Source organism: Electrona antarctica (genome assembly GCF_951216825.1).
Source record: "Electrona antarctica genome assembly, chromosome: 14".
Taxonomy (NCBI): domain Eukaryota; kingdom Metazoa; phylum Chordata; class Actinopteri; order Myctophiformes; family Myctophidae; genus Electrona; species Electrona antarctica.
The window spans coordinates 22,060,571-22,077,795 of NC_136795.1; the positions used below are offsets into that span (position 1 = coordinate 22,060,571).

General features: G+C 44.2%; 1 pseudogene across 1 annotated transcript in view; it reads left to right on the forward strand.

Moving 5' to 3' along the window:
- Positions 1-433: 433 nt before the first annotated feature.
- The window catches only part of LOC306937080 (2-methoxy-6-polyprenyl-1,4-benzoquinol methylase, mitochondrial-like), a 68,005-nt pseudogene continuing 51,213 nt past the window's right edge, over positions 434-17,225 (forward strand). The window contains exon 1 of the transcript in view: positions 434-498. The product of the transcript in view is annotated as a 2-methoxy-6-polyprenyl-1,4-benzoquinol methylase, mitochondrial-like (transcript). The remainder of the gene's footprint in view (positions 499-17,225) is intronic.

The window sequence follows — 17,225 nt, forward strand, 5'->3', positions numbered from 1 at the left end:
GATGATAACCCTAACCCATACAACAGACAGCGGGTGTATCAGAACACAGATGATAACCCTAACCCATACAACAGACAGCGGGCGTATCAGAACACAGATGATAACCCTAACCCATACAACAGACAGCGGGTGTATCAGAACACATACAACAGACAGCGGGCGTATCAGAACACACTGCATACAACAGACAGCGGGCGTATCAGAACACATACAACAGACAGCGGGCGTATCAGAACACACTGCATACAACAGACAGCGGGCGTATCAGAACACACTGCATACAACAGACAGCGGGCGTATCAGAACACACTGCATACAACAGACAGCGGGCGTATCAGAACACAGATGAGGCCAACAGACAGCGGGCGTATCAGAACACAGATGAGGCCAACAGACAGCGGGCGTATCAGACAGCGGGCGTATCAGAACACAGATGAGGCCAGAAGGTGAGAGCAACAACAGACAGCAGGCGTATCAGAACACAGATGAGGCCAGAAGGTGAGAGCAACAAAACAAGACGGCCGCCAGGAACGCCACAGTGGACGCCGGCCGGGTGCTCCGCCAGGAGCCTATAGGCACAGCATGAAGCCCAGGCCGTTACGCAGCCAGTCAGTCAGCCAGTCAGTCAGTCAGCCAGCCAGTCAGCCAGTCAGTCAGTCAGTCAGTCAGTCAGTCAGCCAGTCAGTCAGCCAGTCAGTCAGTCAGCCAGCCAGCCAACCAGTCAGCCAGTCAGCCAGCCAGTCAGTCAGTCAGTCAGTCAGTCAGTCAGTCAGTCAGTCAGTCAGCCAGCCAGCCAGTCAGTCAGTCAGTCAGCCAGCCAGTCAGTCAGTCAGTCAGTCAGTCAGTCAGCCAGTCAGCCAGCCAGTCAGTCAGTCAGTCAGTCAGTCAGTCAGTCAGCCAGTCAGTCAGTCAGTCAGTCAGCCAACCAGCCAGTCAGCCAGCCAGCCAGTCAGCCAGCCAGCCAGTCAGTCAGTCAGTCAGTCAGTCAGTCAGTCAGTCAGTCAGTCAGCCAACCAGCCAGTCAGCCAGCCAGCCAGCCAGTCAGCCAGTCAGCCAGCCAGCCAGTCAGTCAGTCAGTCAGTCAGTCAGTCAGTCAGTCAGTCAGTCAGTCAGTCAGCCAGTCAGCCAGCCAGTCAACCAGCCAGTCAGCCAGTCAGTCAGTCAGTCAGTCAGTTAGTCATTCACTCTAGCGTCAGATGCTAAGCTCCTCACTCACAGCAGCTAATAAACACACACTTGTTGTCTTCAAAGCTATGCAAATTAGCCACGTTGGGCTGACTGCATTCCACTGTGGGCTGCTGACTAGCATATCTGCAGAACTGAATGTGTACGCACACACACACACACACACACACACACACACACACACACACACACACACACACACACACACACACACACACACACACACACACACACACACACACACACACACACACACACACACACACACACACACACACACACACACACACACACACACACACACACACACACACACACACACACACATACAGCACAGCACAGCACAGCATAGTGGGCTGCATATCCCTGCCTCAGTGTTGCCGGAGGGCTGACATAGATGAACCCCCTATAATAGATTAGTCATTGAATTTAAAGTGAAATGGGGGGAAAAAATAAAGTGTATACACACAGCAAAATCCTCAAGTAGTAATATATCCATTTATAACTGTAGAGTGTACACATGCATGTAACCAAATAGACCTGGAAGGGTACATGATCAGAGTTATAGTATGACGACGATGTTAGAACGCCATTATGTCACTACCTTTACCCATTGTGGCTGACATCGCTTCATGTTTACTGAAATGTCAGAGTTGAACATGCATGCACACACAACCGCACTGCTACGGCACATGACTGCAGTGTGTGTGTGTGTGTGTGTGTGTGTGTGTGTGCGCGCGTGTGTGTGTTCCCCGATCTGCTCACAACGTGTAGATCTGCATTTATTTTGCCGCTTTAGGCTTATCATGGGTAAAAGATTTTTTAAAATGTGATTCGAAAAATGTGCGTGCTTGCGTGTGCGTGCGTGCGTGCGTGCGTGTGTGCGTGCGTGCGTGCGTGCGTGCGTGCGTGCGTGCGTGCGTGCGTGCGTGCGTGATTCAGAAGCCCAAATAATAAAGCTGGGCTCAGCAGAGAATCTAAATTGCAGTAAAAATGACAGGCAAGTTGTCACAGTGGAATAGTGTATCTCCATAATAACACAGTGCTGAACAATGCATTCTGGGAGCGTCCGTGTTTGTTACCTGTGGTGATTTGACACGGTGTGCTAAATATTGATTATGGCAATATGCACGTCTAAATGTACCTTATTTCCTCATATAAAGAAACCAGGGGTCATCAATATGTCTGTACACGGACGACAATGACTTGGTCTTGTCCATGGACAATTTTAGACTTTCTTTTTTTACACACCATTAGCATGTTTTTATTTTGATCATAAAACCCAATTACTGAATCAGTCTCTTCAGAATATCTGGCCTCAACCTCATATTTAAAGTTTTTGTGCGTATTCCTTTTTTTAAAAACGCCCTACTTCATCATACAAGAATGTCACACAAAAGTAGTGAAAATAGCCGATCTATATAAGCTCACAACGTGAGCTCACGGCTCTTGTGTTCAGGAGATCGTATACGCATCGGCTTTCCTGATTGGCCAACTCAAACCGTCAGCTTCGCAGATTAGCCGAGCCTCACATTGCGTGTGTGTCACTGAAATGGTAAATGGTGCATTTATATAGCCTAAAGGCGCTTTACGCTTTACTAACCCGACCCGCGTTTTAAACAAGAGACACTTCCATTATGCCCACATTAACCATACTATCCAACTAGTTCCATCTCTGAGAGCCACAGGACAGACCAAATAACACCATATCACCATACTCATGAATATAGTGCTGCTGCTGTGCCATTCTTTGTGTCCTACAGAGGCTGCAGACATGGTCTCATTGTACTGTACTCGGTATATGCATTGTTTCAGTCTCAAAGCTGAAAGGTCACCAAGTTAAAGCTGAATCAGTCTGTTTCCTATAACAAACCCCCAACTATTCCCTTGTTTAAGGTCAGGAATGATTTAAGATCCGTGTATTGTCCAGAAATAAGGGTATTATTCTTTTTAAGCACATTTTTTGTTGAATGAGATGCATCGTAAATATGTATCGATCCATTGGGTTTCTCAGGTGGAAAACGTTGACCAATGCATGAATGGTATGAGCACTTGAAAGCAAAGTCATTAGATGACGGAAGACAACCTCCACTCCTACATAACTCTTAACTACATAACTTGGGGCTAATAATGTCTTCACCCTCACGCAGCCGGGGTACGTTGGAGTCCAACCTCACTCTTAATTCCATGCACATGCATAATTATACAATGTATATTATTATTATTACTGCTGTACTATGACTGCTGGGCGAGCGCTAGCGCTTTGGAATGGGGGGTCAGATCAACATATGGAATGAATTCTGTACTGGCCATATATGGAGCGTGTCTTGAGTGTACAGGGTTTGAAGAGGTCAGATCAACATATGGACAGGTCAGCTCCATGGAGATCTAAGAGTGGCAGCGGGGGCAGTATCTTGAGTGTACAGGGTTTTCACCGTCTGCCGGGCACGGCTGCACTAATAACTTTGGGGTAGGCCCGTCTAGAGTTTAAAGGGAGACATCGAAGAGGAAAGATGGATGGGGAAGGATCAACATATGGAATGTCAGAACAGGTCATCTCCATATATGGATATCTGGGGTTTTAGGGTTTGAGGTCAGATGTAGAGTTGCTGGCCAATATTGATGACATCAGGGATCTCCATATATGGGCTTAATATTGATCACATCAGGGATCTCAATACATCATGGATCTCCATCCCTGATGATATCACCCTCCTATATACAGGTTTAATGTTTGTCTTTAGTTCAATGTTTGTTTTGTAAACGCCTTTGACAATGAAGGGAAAATGTACGTCATATTGTCACTCATTACGTCATATTGTCTCTTTATTGTTAAAGGCGTTTAATGTTTGTGTTTGCATTGTTTGTTTTACATCACCATTACATCACATGAATATATTAGCGCCCCTCACGCGGGTGTGATTCTTTTTCACAGAATCAAACGTTTTATGGTCATGATTCACCAAGATCCTGGATGGCTTGATTATAGGCTAAATAATAAAATATCTGATATAAACATTTTTTGAGTGGTGTAAACCACTCCTACAACTGGCTTTTGTGTGCAGAAAAAAATGAGCATGGTTGCTATGTTCAAAATAATTTCTGACGTAATTAAATCACACCCGGGTGAACTGGATGACCGTAGCAACCATGCTCATTTTCTCTGCACAAAAAAAGCCAGTTGTGAAATCACATCCAGGTGTGATTTCATTACGTCAGATCAGAGCTGATCAGGCTATATAATACCTTACCTTATATAATACCTCACATCGGACAAAAACTCCAGCTGAATCAACTTCATGGTCACAAATCATCACATCAGAAGACGAGTCTACCTAGCCAAAGATCTTTAACGTCAGACATTACGTCAGACCACAGCTGATCATGCTATATAAAACCTTACACCACTCAGTTCACACGGGTGTGATTTTTTTTTACTCTATGGATAAAATGCATTTGAGATTTTTCAGTGGAACCAGAAAACCACAGCCATGCCCTATACTGCAGTGTATTACGGCTGGGGCCAGACACATGCCAAAACGGTCCATTGTAATTAGCATGTGCTACAGATTGGACAAATTCCATGTTATTCATTAAAAATCACACCCGTGTGAAGTGAGGGGCGCTAATATAATAAAGTCTAACTCATGTTGATTAGGTGATGTAATGGTGATGTAAAACCAACGGTGCCAACACAAACATTAAATGCCATTAACAATAAAGAGACAACATGATGTAATGAGGGACAATATGACGTTTTTTTTTAAACAAACATTGAACTAAAAACAAACATTAAACCTGTATATAAGTCACATAGTGAGGCTTTACTATGAATAGTGGTGGGGGTCTCTGCTTCATCAACAGTATCTCTCAGCTAAGGGGGTCCTTGGCCTGAAAATCACTGAAGGACCCCCATTAAAAAGACGCAGGCAGCTGGCACGAAAAAGAGAAAAAAAAGAAAATAAAAAAACGTGGACCCACATGTCTGCACTCTCTCCTGACAGCTGCCAAAGTTGGAGTGTAACTTCTGGATGGAGATAATAGACACATGGACCCTCATATTAAAGTCTTAGAGTATCATCCTTGGTTCTTTCTCCTTGGGCTTGTCTTAATAGTGTCAGAATCATGTCCTGAGAGAGAGAGTGTGTGTGTGTGGTTAAATGTATTATGTAAAAGTGCCGGCTGTCACCAAGGCTGTGGCATTGGATGGCATTTGTCTCTGCCACTGTTTGCTGCTTAAATAATGGAAGCCAAATGGAACGGTGTGCTGTTGTTCTTTTCTGTACAGACGTAGCATTGTTTTTAATAAAACAATCCGTTTTATTTTCACAAGTCATACCCATACTTTATTCCCTGCCGTGTCAGGCTGTATACTTTAATAAAAGTTGTGCTGTATATCGTGTACTACACGCTAGGGTATGTTCACACTGTCCACCTTTAAACAAAGAAATACATTGAATAGTGCGTCACTTTTTCACATTCAAACCTATGAGAAATGACCAAAAGGAAACTATAGTGGCCACTTTTAGAAGGCGCTGGTCATTGCACTTTTCTTTTGGCTGAGTGGAGCACTTTTAAAAGTAGAGAAGTTGAACTTTTTGAGAACCACTGGTCTCTATGACCCAGTGATGGAAGAAGTACCTAGATTTTTGACTTACTTAAAATATATACTTAAAGCTGCTATAAGCAATAATATGTCCACATTTTAATGACCTTTTTTTTGGTATTCAGACAGCCAGCAATGGGTAGAACGCTTCCAAAAATGTGTCTCTGTGACACATCTAGGGGCCGCAATCTGCATTCAAAGATGTTCCTAGAAGCTTTGTCATTGGTCAAAAAAAACCCGGTCGTAATGACGAACCAATCAGGAAGTAGACAGGCAAATCGACCAATGAGAAAGCTTAGGAAAATCTTTGAATGCAGATTGCGTCCCCTAGATGTGTCACAGAGACTAATTGTTTTGGGAGCGTTCTACCCATTGCTGGCTGTGTAAGAAAAAAGGAGAAAAAAAGAAAAGCAAAAGTCATTAAAATGTTGACATACCGGTATTATTGCTTATAGCAGCTTTAACAGTGTTTTCAGTGTTTTTTTACCAAATTGTGTCGACCCATGTGACCCGCAATGTGTCCAGGATGTAAACAAACGCATTTCCTTTCATCCGGAAAAATGTGCTTTATAACAACGACCAATCTGGGTGTGTAATACAATGTGTAAAACTATATCCCAACTGCACTGATTTAGGTTTTATTTCTTTTAGTGTTAGTTTTAGTTTTCTTTTCATAATAATGGTGTATTTGTCAGGGGCAACATATTTGTTTTTATTAGGCCTATTATTAGTAAGTGTCCTGCACCATAAGATGCCCACTGCCCCGCCCACACAGGCTTACACGACACTCAAATGTGTGCTATAAATGTGTTGTGCAGTGTATAAACATCATACTTTTTAAAATGCATTGACAGTTAAAACGGTCACGGCTACAAATTGGAAGATAGATTTAATATCTATACCAAAATACTAAAGTACGTACACCAAAGTTTGGTTAAAGCTTGTTGTTTTTTCTGTGTCTTTAGTTTTTGTTGTTTTATTAGTTTTAGTTAAGAATCCACTGAGGTACACCTGGCTTTCATTTCCCCAAAACATATAACAAATACAATTAAATTAAATTCAAGTTAAATTAATTAAAGTAATTGAAAAATCACACCCCCCTCACAGAACAATATCAGTCACCAGAACCAAAAATGGGTGTTTTCAATGAACCTATATGGATAAAATGGAGTTTGAAGTTACAAAGTGTTTGTATAGGAAGGGGTGTGGTCTGATGAAGTATATCAAATATCTAAATACTGAATCAAGCAAGGTAAAAACTGTTAGGGGTGTTCACAAAAGCCTGAGTAGACGTTCAAATGACACCAAACATGTTTGAAAGTGAAATATCCCTTTTAATCACGGGTTCCGATTTGACCCGCTATACACACCAAAAGCGTCAGCAGGTTTCTAACACAATGCACGGGTTAAAATATTTTTTAGAGAATCTTTTTCCTTGGCCTTGTCTTAATCATGTCAGAATCAGTCCTGAGACAGAATGTCTGAATGTATTATGTAAAAGTGCCGGCTGTGAACATTGGGTGGAATTTTTTCCCTGTCACTCTTTGTTGTCTAAATAATGGAACAAGCAGTGCCAACGGTGTGCTGTTGTTATGTTTCTGTAGAAGTAGAATTGTTTAATAAAAGAATATTTTTTTATTTAACTTTCATAACTCATACCATGTTTCAAGAGGGTTCTATTTGTCACTCACTTGTGCTGATACAGGGGGAGAAACCCATACTTTATTCCCTACAGTGTTAAGCTTGTTACTTACAAAAACAAAAGTGATACTGCAAATAGCCTATTGCATTACTTGGTACTACTTCCATTAAATTATTACGTAGTATTACTTTTGTCTTTACTTGAGAACTTTGGACATTCCATTCCTTTTTTTGTTATTATGCATTGCCCAATTTGCACTATAGCACGATGTATGCACTCTTTTTGTTGTCGAAAAAAGCTGGGAATAAATTAACTGAACTGAACTGAACGTAGTATAACTCCACTTAATGACACTAAACGACTGTGTTGATATAAAAATCGGAGAAAAAACCCAAAACGTAATGTCTTCATTTATTAGAGGTTTCACATTGTGGTTTATTTGCGTTGCTCCTGGTGTGTAACAACTTTTGGACATAACATCATTCTAATACTGATATTTCCCTGCCTATACCCCCCCCCCCCCCCCCCCCCCCTGAAACACACACGCACACGCACACGCACACGCACACGCACACACACACACACACACACACACAGTTATAACATGCAATAACACTTATATCACTGCTGTAACAGTATTTGACTCTGAGAGATTACATTTTTACCCTCTCAGAGTTAATAATGGATGCAACAAACTAGGATTCTCTCTCTCTCTCTCTCTCTCTCTCTCTCTCTCTCTCTCTCTCTCTCTCTCTCTCTCTCTCTCTCTCTCTCGTCTCGTCTTCTCGTCTCGTCTTCAAGATCCCTTTCTTCGGCCTCCAAGCATCTCATTTTCTGATATGTTCAATGGACGCCACGCCACCAAAGGCAAAAGAGAGACCAGAAGCTGCTTAGATGTCTCCCAGTGTGCATCTCAGCCCGCTCTGCTCGCCACGCCAAGCCAATAACAGACAGGAGAGAGAGAGAGAGAGAGAGAGAGAGAGCCTAAGGATTCCATCAGACTATTGATTGTTACCAACACTCCGATCGTGTTTTACCAGTCTTATAAACAATCCCTCTGTCAAGCACACTATAGGCCAACAAATGATTTTATTTCATAGATTTTTTATTTTTTGGGGGGAGAGGAGGGGGGGGGGTCGACTGATTGAATTATTCATGGTTACACAACCCTTGGCACGCGGAGCAGAGAAGTGAGCAAGGACGAGAAGAGTGCAACGCTGGAAAGCCTTTTGAAATGCTATCATAGACGTGCACACTAGAATGTCTTTCTCTTGGAAGGTGTGTTTTTTGTATCTCTCTCTTCTCATTTTTGGTGCTCCACTTTCAGCTGAGCTGAGATTCTCTTGTAATCTGCCAAACCATGTCTTCCTCATTGTTGTTTTGTTTTCTTATACAACCTTTTTAACTGTTATTGATTGTATCAATTTGTACTTTCTTTCTGCCCATTAAAGCTGCTATAACAAATAATATGTCAACATTTTAATGACCTTTTTATTTTTGGTATTCAGACAGCCAGCAATGGGTAAAATGCTCCCAAAAAGAATTTAGTCTCTGTGACACATCTAGGGGCCACAATCTGCATTCAAAGATTTTCCTAGAAAGTCATTGGTCGATTTGCCTGTCTACTTCCTGATTGGCTAGTCATTTTGACCGGTTTTTTTTCCGACCAATGACAAAGCTTCTAGGAACATCTTTGCATGCAGATTGTGGCCCCTAGATGTGTCACAGAGACTACATTCTTTTTGGGAGCGTTTTACTCATTGCTGGCTGTCTGAATACCAAAAAAATAAAATAAAACAATCATTAAAATGTTGACATATCAATGCTTATAACAGCTTTAATTATGATGCCACCTTATACATGCAAAAAAAACTGTGTAAACAAAAAAGAAAATCTTCAAAAAGCGTAATCAATTTGAAGCGTAAATACTTTTTTGTTTCCATTTCTGACAACAGGCCCACATTCCCTTAGATGAGTAGTAAAGTAGTATATTCTTTGCAGCATTTCAGTGTTCAATTCTGCCTGTGAAATTCCGCTCCTAGAGCTGCTTCGTACCGTGCACACCTAAATCCACGCACGTGGCGGAGGGCATGTGTGCGTGCGCGTGCATTCTCACATTCTCCGCGAGGACACACACATTTTGTGTCCTTGGGTGTGGGTGGGGGCTGGTGGGTGAAGGCAAGCATCTGTTTAAGAGCTCTGTGCGGCAGTGTTGCCATGTCTGCTTATAAGTGAGTTTTGGGCTTCTTGTTTCTGTAAAGTTGCTGGAAAGTATTTGTGTTTGTTTGATTCCATAACAAGTTTTCAAACATTTGCATGTCAAGGAAGCCCAAAATAATGTATCACCCCCATCTGTTTTTTTTATCTTTTTTCAAATACATTCCAAATATTTCACAATTTATTTTCAAGACCTTGTTTTGAAAATAGCAGATCTACTGTACGACTCTGCTCACAACGTGTCTGTGAGCTTGTTCAAAGTGCATGTATAGCCTATCACTTCTTTTGGGGCTTGTTTTCCTCGATCCGGTCGCTTATTTCTCTCACAAACTCGGGCAACGCTGGGCCCACAGGTGTATTGCATTAGTAATCCCGCGCTGGGGAAAGACTGCAGGCAGCCACAGCCTCAGACAGGGGGGGAGGGGCTCTATAAAATATCAAAGCAGATCGATCGGGCTGACCTCATAGCGCGTATCCGTGTGCTCTGCAGGCAGGCATGCACATAGCCATCCGGGGTTAAGACCAGTCAACAGAAAACACAGCGGTCGGCATAATGGCATTTTCGCTCATTTCGGAGGGAGCCCCCGCCCTCCCACCCTCTCATTTTCGCCTCCTTCGCCTCTCTAATGATGTGACGCATAGCAATGTTCGTGGCCTCGTTGTAAGTATGCGAGAGCGGCAGGCAGACGGAATCCGAGCTCGCGCCGGGGCTGCTCAAAATTACCTTTAATGTCATTCCCTCTTGTGCCGGAGACAGAGTCTGAATTATGTAGCGACCGTATACAGCGCTAGCTAGTTCCTACTTCCTGAAGAATCACCCAAAAGTCACAAGGGGGATGATGATGGCTCCTCTCGCATCGCACTCGCTATAGCTATAGCTTTGTGTTGTATCCATTATCGGACCGCGGGAGGAGGGCCCCGGCTCCAATTGCACCCTGGAGGCAGATGCTTGCTAACTGGAGAGAAAGCGGGTCAAGTGGTGGGGGAATTGGTACGTTGTCTTTTTTTACAGTATATATACAGTATATTTGTGCAAAGGGCGCAGACAGAGAGAGAGAGAGAGAGAGAGCAGAGGAGGCTCTAGTTAGCGGCTCCAGACATTTACAGAGCAATCAGGGTCCCCCCGTTATCGACACAAAGCAGAGTAATCCGCTCCCTCGTTTACTAACGAGCAAGGATCTCTTTTTTGGTTTTGTTTTGAAACCGGCGTGTGCTTGATGTGGCAGGCATGGGGACGGGGGCCGGGCAGCGCTGCTGCTGGGGGAAGATTCTTAAAATCCAGGGCTAGGTTTGTGCACACGAGGGAGGGGTGGGGAGAGGGAGGGAGGGACGGAGGGAGGGAGGGTGGGGTGGGGTGGGGTGGGCGTGAGAGCCCATGCTCCGGCTTGACAGCCCATCATGAGGGGTCTAGCGGCCAGGGCGGCTTGCTGGCGATGCAAGAGTCTGTTTGCCGTGCATCCATCAACCCCCGCGTCTAGGCCCGGGGAGCGCCGCGATCGATAGCCAACACAAAAGCTCATTGATGACGGACAGCTCTTGACAAACATATAGCATTTTTTTCTGTCTAGTATAGCAATAATCTCCAAGGTCGGCCGTGTGAGTCATTCAAGGCAGGCGGGGGACGGACGGACATACGGACGGACGTGCGGCGGGGAGAGCTCATGCGAAGAAGACTCCGCCTCCCTCTTCTTTATTCTGTGTGGTGTGGATGTTGTGTTGGCACATTGTTAGGCCGGCTCAACACAAAGGAGACGGCCGGGGGAGGCACAAAACACACGCACGCACGCACACACACACACACACACACACACACACACACACACACACACACACACACACACACACACACACACACACACACACACACACACACACACACACACACACACACACACACACACACACACACACACACACATACACACGACAGTCGGTGAAGCTGTCACCGGCGTGTCACGCGCTGACAGCGAAAACCCCAAGGACACGTCACATGACCCCCACAAGCTAATGGTGTAATGGCCGCACATCAGCCCCTGTAGCGTGGCAAAGCATGTCTTTGCCGTCGGGCAGAGACCTCCTATGTCCATGATTTAAACTTGTTGGTGTTGTTGTTCCGTTGTTTGTATTTGGTTTTCGTAAATCAACGCCCTACTTGATCACACTCAAAGTCTCACACACCCTGCACCCTGAAATGCAGTTTTGGACATATGAGGTTTCCACCCGACAGAGCCGATACAACAACAACAGCTTCTGACAGCCGTGCAGGCTAATGTGATGAGACTGGATACACGAGGCGCCATTTGTTACCAAGTTACGACCCCATGCGCGGTTGGTTCTCTTCCATTGGCTAGCTTTCCAGAAACCTTTTTCTTGCGCCGCAGGTTATATAGCAGCCATGCATGGCCGTGGCGCACACACTCATGCACACACGCAAACGCAAAGATGCGCTCACCAACACATCCTGTTGTGTACTTTATATACATTATAAGATGTAACAAATTAACAATACAATGAAAAAAGTATTGCACCAATTTCAACCTAACATAAGGAGCAAATTAACCCGTACTGGTCCGTTTCTAGTACACACTCTCAGAGTTAAATTAACTATTTTACGGTGCACATCGGGATCCCAGATTGATTTTATACATAGGCTATATATATATATATATATATATATATATATATATATGCTGGTCAGTGGCCTAATGCACATCAAGCTGGAAATTAAAAAGGTCGCAAATCACTGAAATGTTGAATCTTGATTGCATACACAAATAAAAAGCATGCACACATGTGCACACACACACACACACACACACACACACACACACACACACACACACACACACACACACACACACACACACACACACACACACACACACACACACACACACGCTGTAGGTGTGAGTGAGGGCAGTGAGTTGCAGTGGTAATGGGAGGGCCAGGCTTTCCCCCTCAGGCCATGCTGCCAGCTGGCCAGACTGCGTGTGAGTGATGCCCAGGCGAGGCAGGCCCATTAGGGGAAGTGCTGGCGCTTCAGCAGCGTAGCAGCAGAGCTAGCACTGCTCTGCTCTGCTCCGTGCAGGATAGCTCAGGTAATTAACCCATTCAGGCCTGACGTCGAAATTTAAAAAAAAAAAGTTTTCTAAATCATGACAATTTTCGGAAAGATTTGAGGCACATTTTAACGATTTTTCAAAAATAGCAGACCTACAAGTTCATAGCGCGCCACTCGGTGGCGCGCTATGAGCTTGTAGATCTGCTATTTTTCAATAGCTAAATTATAACATAATGTTTAAAACGCTAACGCTAACGTGACATGGATGCGTTCCAGGTATCAATGGATTAAAGCCAAAGCAAAGCGGGCAGCCACCACGACCGGGATCCCAGATTTATGTGGCTCGGTAATGCATACCCACACACATACACCGCAGACTCACAATCTGCCCTGTGTGGACTGTACCATTCCATGCGAACCTGACCTCATTCAACACCTTTTAATGTCCTAATCTCACTTGCAACGCGTTGATGGTCCTTTGCACCATTCGGAGTCCCTCGTGGGGCTCTATACTATAGTGACTTTTATGAACTCTGCGTTACATATTCGCTGAAAACTAGCCGATCAACAGCAAGCTCACAGCAGCTCGCAAATGTGCAATGCACACTTTTTCCCACAATGTGGATGCTGAGGTTGAAGTCGTTAATGCCTAATTCCATGTATATACCTGCTACTATGTGGACAGCGGTGTAATAGACGTCAGTAGGCCCCCACGCAGGCTGGTCAGCGCAGTCCCCACGACAGGCCCCCCGACAGTATTGACATGCTATTTCAGTGAATGTATTGTACTTTCCTTGATTAATATAACGTTCAATCAATGATTAATATAACGTTCAATCAATCAATCAATCAATCAATCAATCAATCAATCAATCAATCAATCAATCAATCAATCGACCATGAGCAGTCAGTCAGTCAGTCAGTCAGTCAGTCAGTCAGTCAGTCAGTCAGTCAGTCGACCAGCCAGCCAGCCAGTCAGTCAATCGAATACCAAACCTTTACTTTGACTTGAGTATTTCTGACATTGTGGTATTGACATGTGTACTTAAGTAAAACGATTTGAGTACGTCTTCCATCACTGGTATGAAATATGAACCGTTCCAGTGAATATTGAACTGTGCTCAATGTGCTGCGAGCCATTGATCCTTGAATGTAGATGAACTGTGTGTGAAATTGCACTTGATCCTGTTGGGCTTTTGTATACCTGTGCTTCTGAATACAGCAAGTTTTATAGATTGTCTTACATAGACCTTCTGTGTCTTCTACAGACCTTCTGTGTCTTCTACAGACCGTATGTGTCTTCTACAGACCTTATGTGTCTTCTACAGACCGTATGTGTCTTCTACAGACCTGCTGTGTCTTCTACAGACCGTATGTGTCTTCTACAGACCTTATGTGTCTTCTACAGACCTTCTATGTCTTCTACAGACCTTCTATGTCTTCTACAGACCGTATGTGTCTTCTACAGACCTTATGTGTCTTCTACAGACCGTATGTGTCTTCTACAGACCTTCTATGTCTTCTACAGACCGTATGTGTCTTCTACAGGCCTTCTGTGTCTTCTACAGACCTTCTATGTCTTCTACAGACCTTATGTGTCTTCTACAGACCTTATATGTCTTCTACAGACCGTATGTGTCTTCTACAGACCTTCTGTGTCTTCTACAGACCGTATGTGTCTTCTACAGACCGTATGTCTTCTACAGACCGTATGTCTTCTACAGACCTTCTATGTCTTCTACAGACCGTATGTGTCTTCTACAGACCGTATGTGTCTTCTACAGACCGTATTTGTCTTCTACAGACCGTATGTGTCTTACACAGACCTTCTCTGTCTTCTACAGACCTTCTGTGTCTTACACAGACCTTCTCAATAAGAAGAAAACTGAAACCCTAAAGGCCCGCTACCTAAATGTAAAATTATTATTATTAGCGACTGGATTGGAAAGAGGAGGGGGGTTGCTGAAAGTTGAACACATTTTCTACAACAGCACCAGTAAGACGCCTAATAGAGCACACATCCGCCTCGTTGACGGCAGACTGCTGGGCGAGCGCTGTCGCTTTGGCATGTGGGGTCAGATCAACATGGAATGAATTCTGTACTGGCCACATAAGAAGCATTTCTTGAGTGTGCAGGGTTTGATGAGGTCAGATCAACATATGGAAAACATATGGGCAGTGTCTTGAGTGTACAGGATTTGATGAGGGCCGGGCCTTAATTTTCGGGCATGTTGAAAACTCGAGTTTTCGCCGGCTGCCGGGCACGGCATATCAACATATGGAATGTCAGAACCTGTTCTGATATTCCATATGGGCTTCCATATGGGCTTCATTGCCACAGCAGATCGCATTTACTATGATATCAGATGACATAGTGATGTCACGAGACATGGGTCATTTTGAGTGATACACTGACTGACTGACTGACGGGAATTGCACGTTTTCATAGTAAATAAGCCTTAGATGTGAAATAAAATAAAGCACATACGCTACAATGTTCTATTTGGCCTAAGAGTGGCGCAAGAGAAAAGGCTGCAGGGTCACATATAACACCTTGAGGGCCCGGACCTATTTAATCAATTAATAAAATGTGCCCATCATTTATACCGGGGCACCGGCAGTTGTTGTGAATGTCTGTGTAGCAGCTAACAATAGCCACACCACTCTAGAGTCGATCGACAACAACGGGAGGTAAGAATAAATCTATCGCGACTAGCGACTGGACCGCGGAGCGCCGTCTAATGCGACCGGTTTTGATATAATTAATCTCCGTCCCGTTTATCAATCTCCGTCCTGGGCAACTGACCATGAACTTGAACTTGACGGTGATCTCCGTCTGGGGCCCTTAAACTGATAACATATACAAACATTGAACTTAGCCAAATGCAAAACTTTGTCATTAAAAATGGACAAAGTCGATATGCTTTCCTTCAGAAAATATGCTCGCGATCATACACTAACTGATCCCCCAGTTCCCCCAGAATGACCTTGTTCCAAACAAGCGCTAAAATAACTGGCCCTGTGACATTTAGAAGACGCTCATCTGCGTAATTCTGCCGTCTGATGCTCAATGATAGATTTTCAAGGTGAAGTAGACGTGCAAGGCCCAAGGAATGTGTTAATATTGTTTATCAATGGCATTTGAATGCTCTCCAAACCAAAGCAAACATCACAGAGTGCATCTAAATGAAAACGAGAGAGAGCGAAAAAAGAAGAAGAAAAGCCATGGCATGTGTATAGCCCATTGATACTTGGCGTTACTACCCACCACCTTCCAAAGCATCTGGCATAGTTGGTTTACGTTTCGAGGCCACATACTTGCAGAAACATGAAACTAGCTTGAGGTACAGGATGTATAGTCCAACACCAACTTTCATTGGGTGTGTTTTTTCTTTTGTCAAAGAGACATTATTATTGCATTTGCATTGATTTGAAAAGCCTACAGGCCCTGGATAAACCATTGATTTAGGAATTATACTCCAGCTTAGCCGACGCTGATTCAATTATCCTCCTAAGTTCTGTAACTTTTTTTAATGACTGTGGATGAAATGTAAATGTAACTACGTAAACCCTGTCCACCCACCCCCTACACCACATCCCGTCAGCAACAATAGCCAACCCACTGCTATCTGCTATATGTTCTGAATGTTCACCCATTTTTACCAAATGTTCGCATATTACATGACCGAGACTAGGGATACTATAGGTTCTATGAGATTGAGGCTGGGGGTTTGAATCCACCGCGGTGCATCCGGCTTTGTCGGGCGTCTGTATACGAACACAATTGGCCTGTGCTCTGGGGAGGGAAGCCGGGCGGGGAGGGTGATATTTGTCACTGTACTGTATGTATGACATACTGTACTCCTACGGGACGGGGAGCGGGAGGAGTAGGGCGAGAGCTCTGTCTACTGTACATCCCCCCGGTGGGGGCTCAACAACAACAACACAGAAATGTGTGTGTGGGAGAAAAATCTAATTGGCATTTATAACAACTAAAGAGAGGGTATATGCAACTATGCACATGCATAAAGTGAGTGGCAAATCGAGTGGCAAAGTGAGCGGCATTGTGAGTTTAACAATGTTTAACGTTGTTTAATGCAATCAGATTTTCTGTTTTGTAGTTTTTATGCCACTCAGTATAGGCGTTCCCGCATAACTTCCGGGTATGATGATGATGTCCCGCACATACCCTCTATTGTGGAGACAAAAGCTGTAAAAAAGCACAACATAAATAAACAAATAAAAAGAAACTAAAAGGTCTTGACTTATGACGTGAAGGGTGGACGTTGGTGGAAGTGCCGGCGGGCATGCATCTCGTACGGCAGTAGGCGCGGCGCCAGACGGCGGTGAGCCGGAGTGAACGCTGTCAACAACTGTCAGTTCTGGCCTGTCAGAAGTCAACACACACACACAGGCGTTTCTCTGGAGGGCAAGTGGAAAACACTGCGTATATGTATACTCCACGTTGTGGTTCTCCGTGTCCATCACACCTGTCAGGCCCTCGGATCACTTAC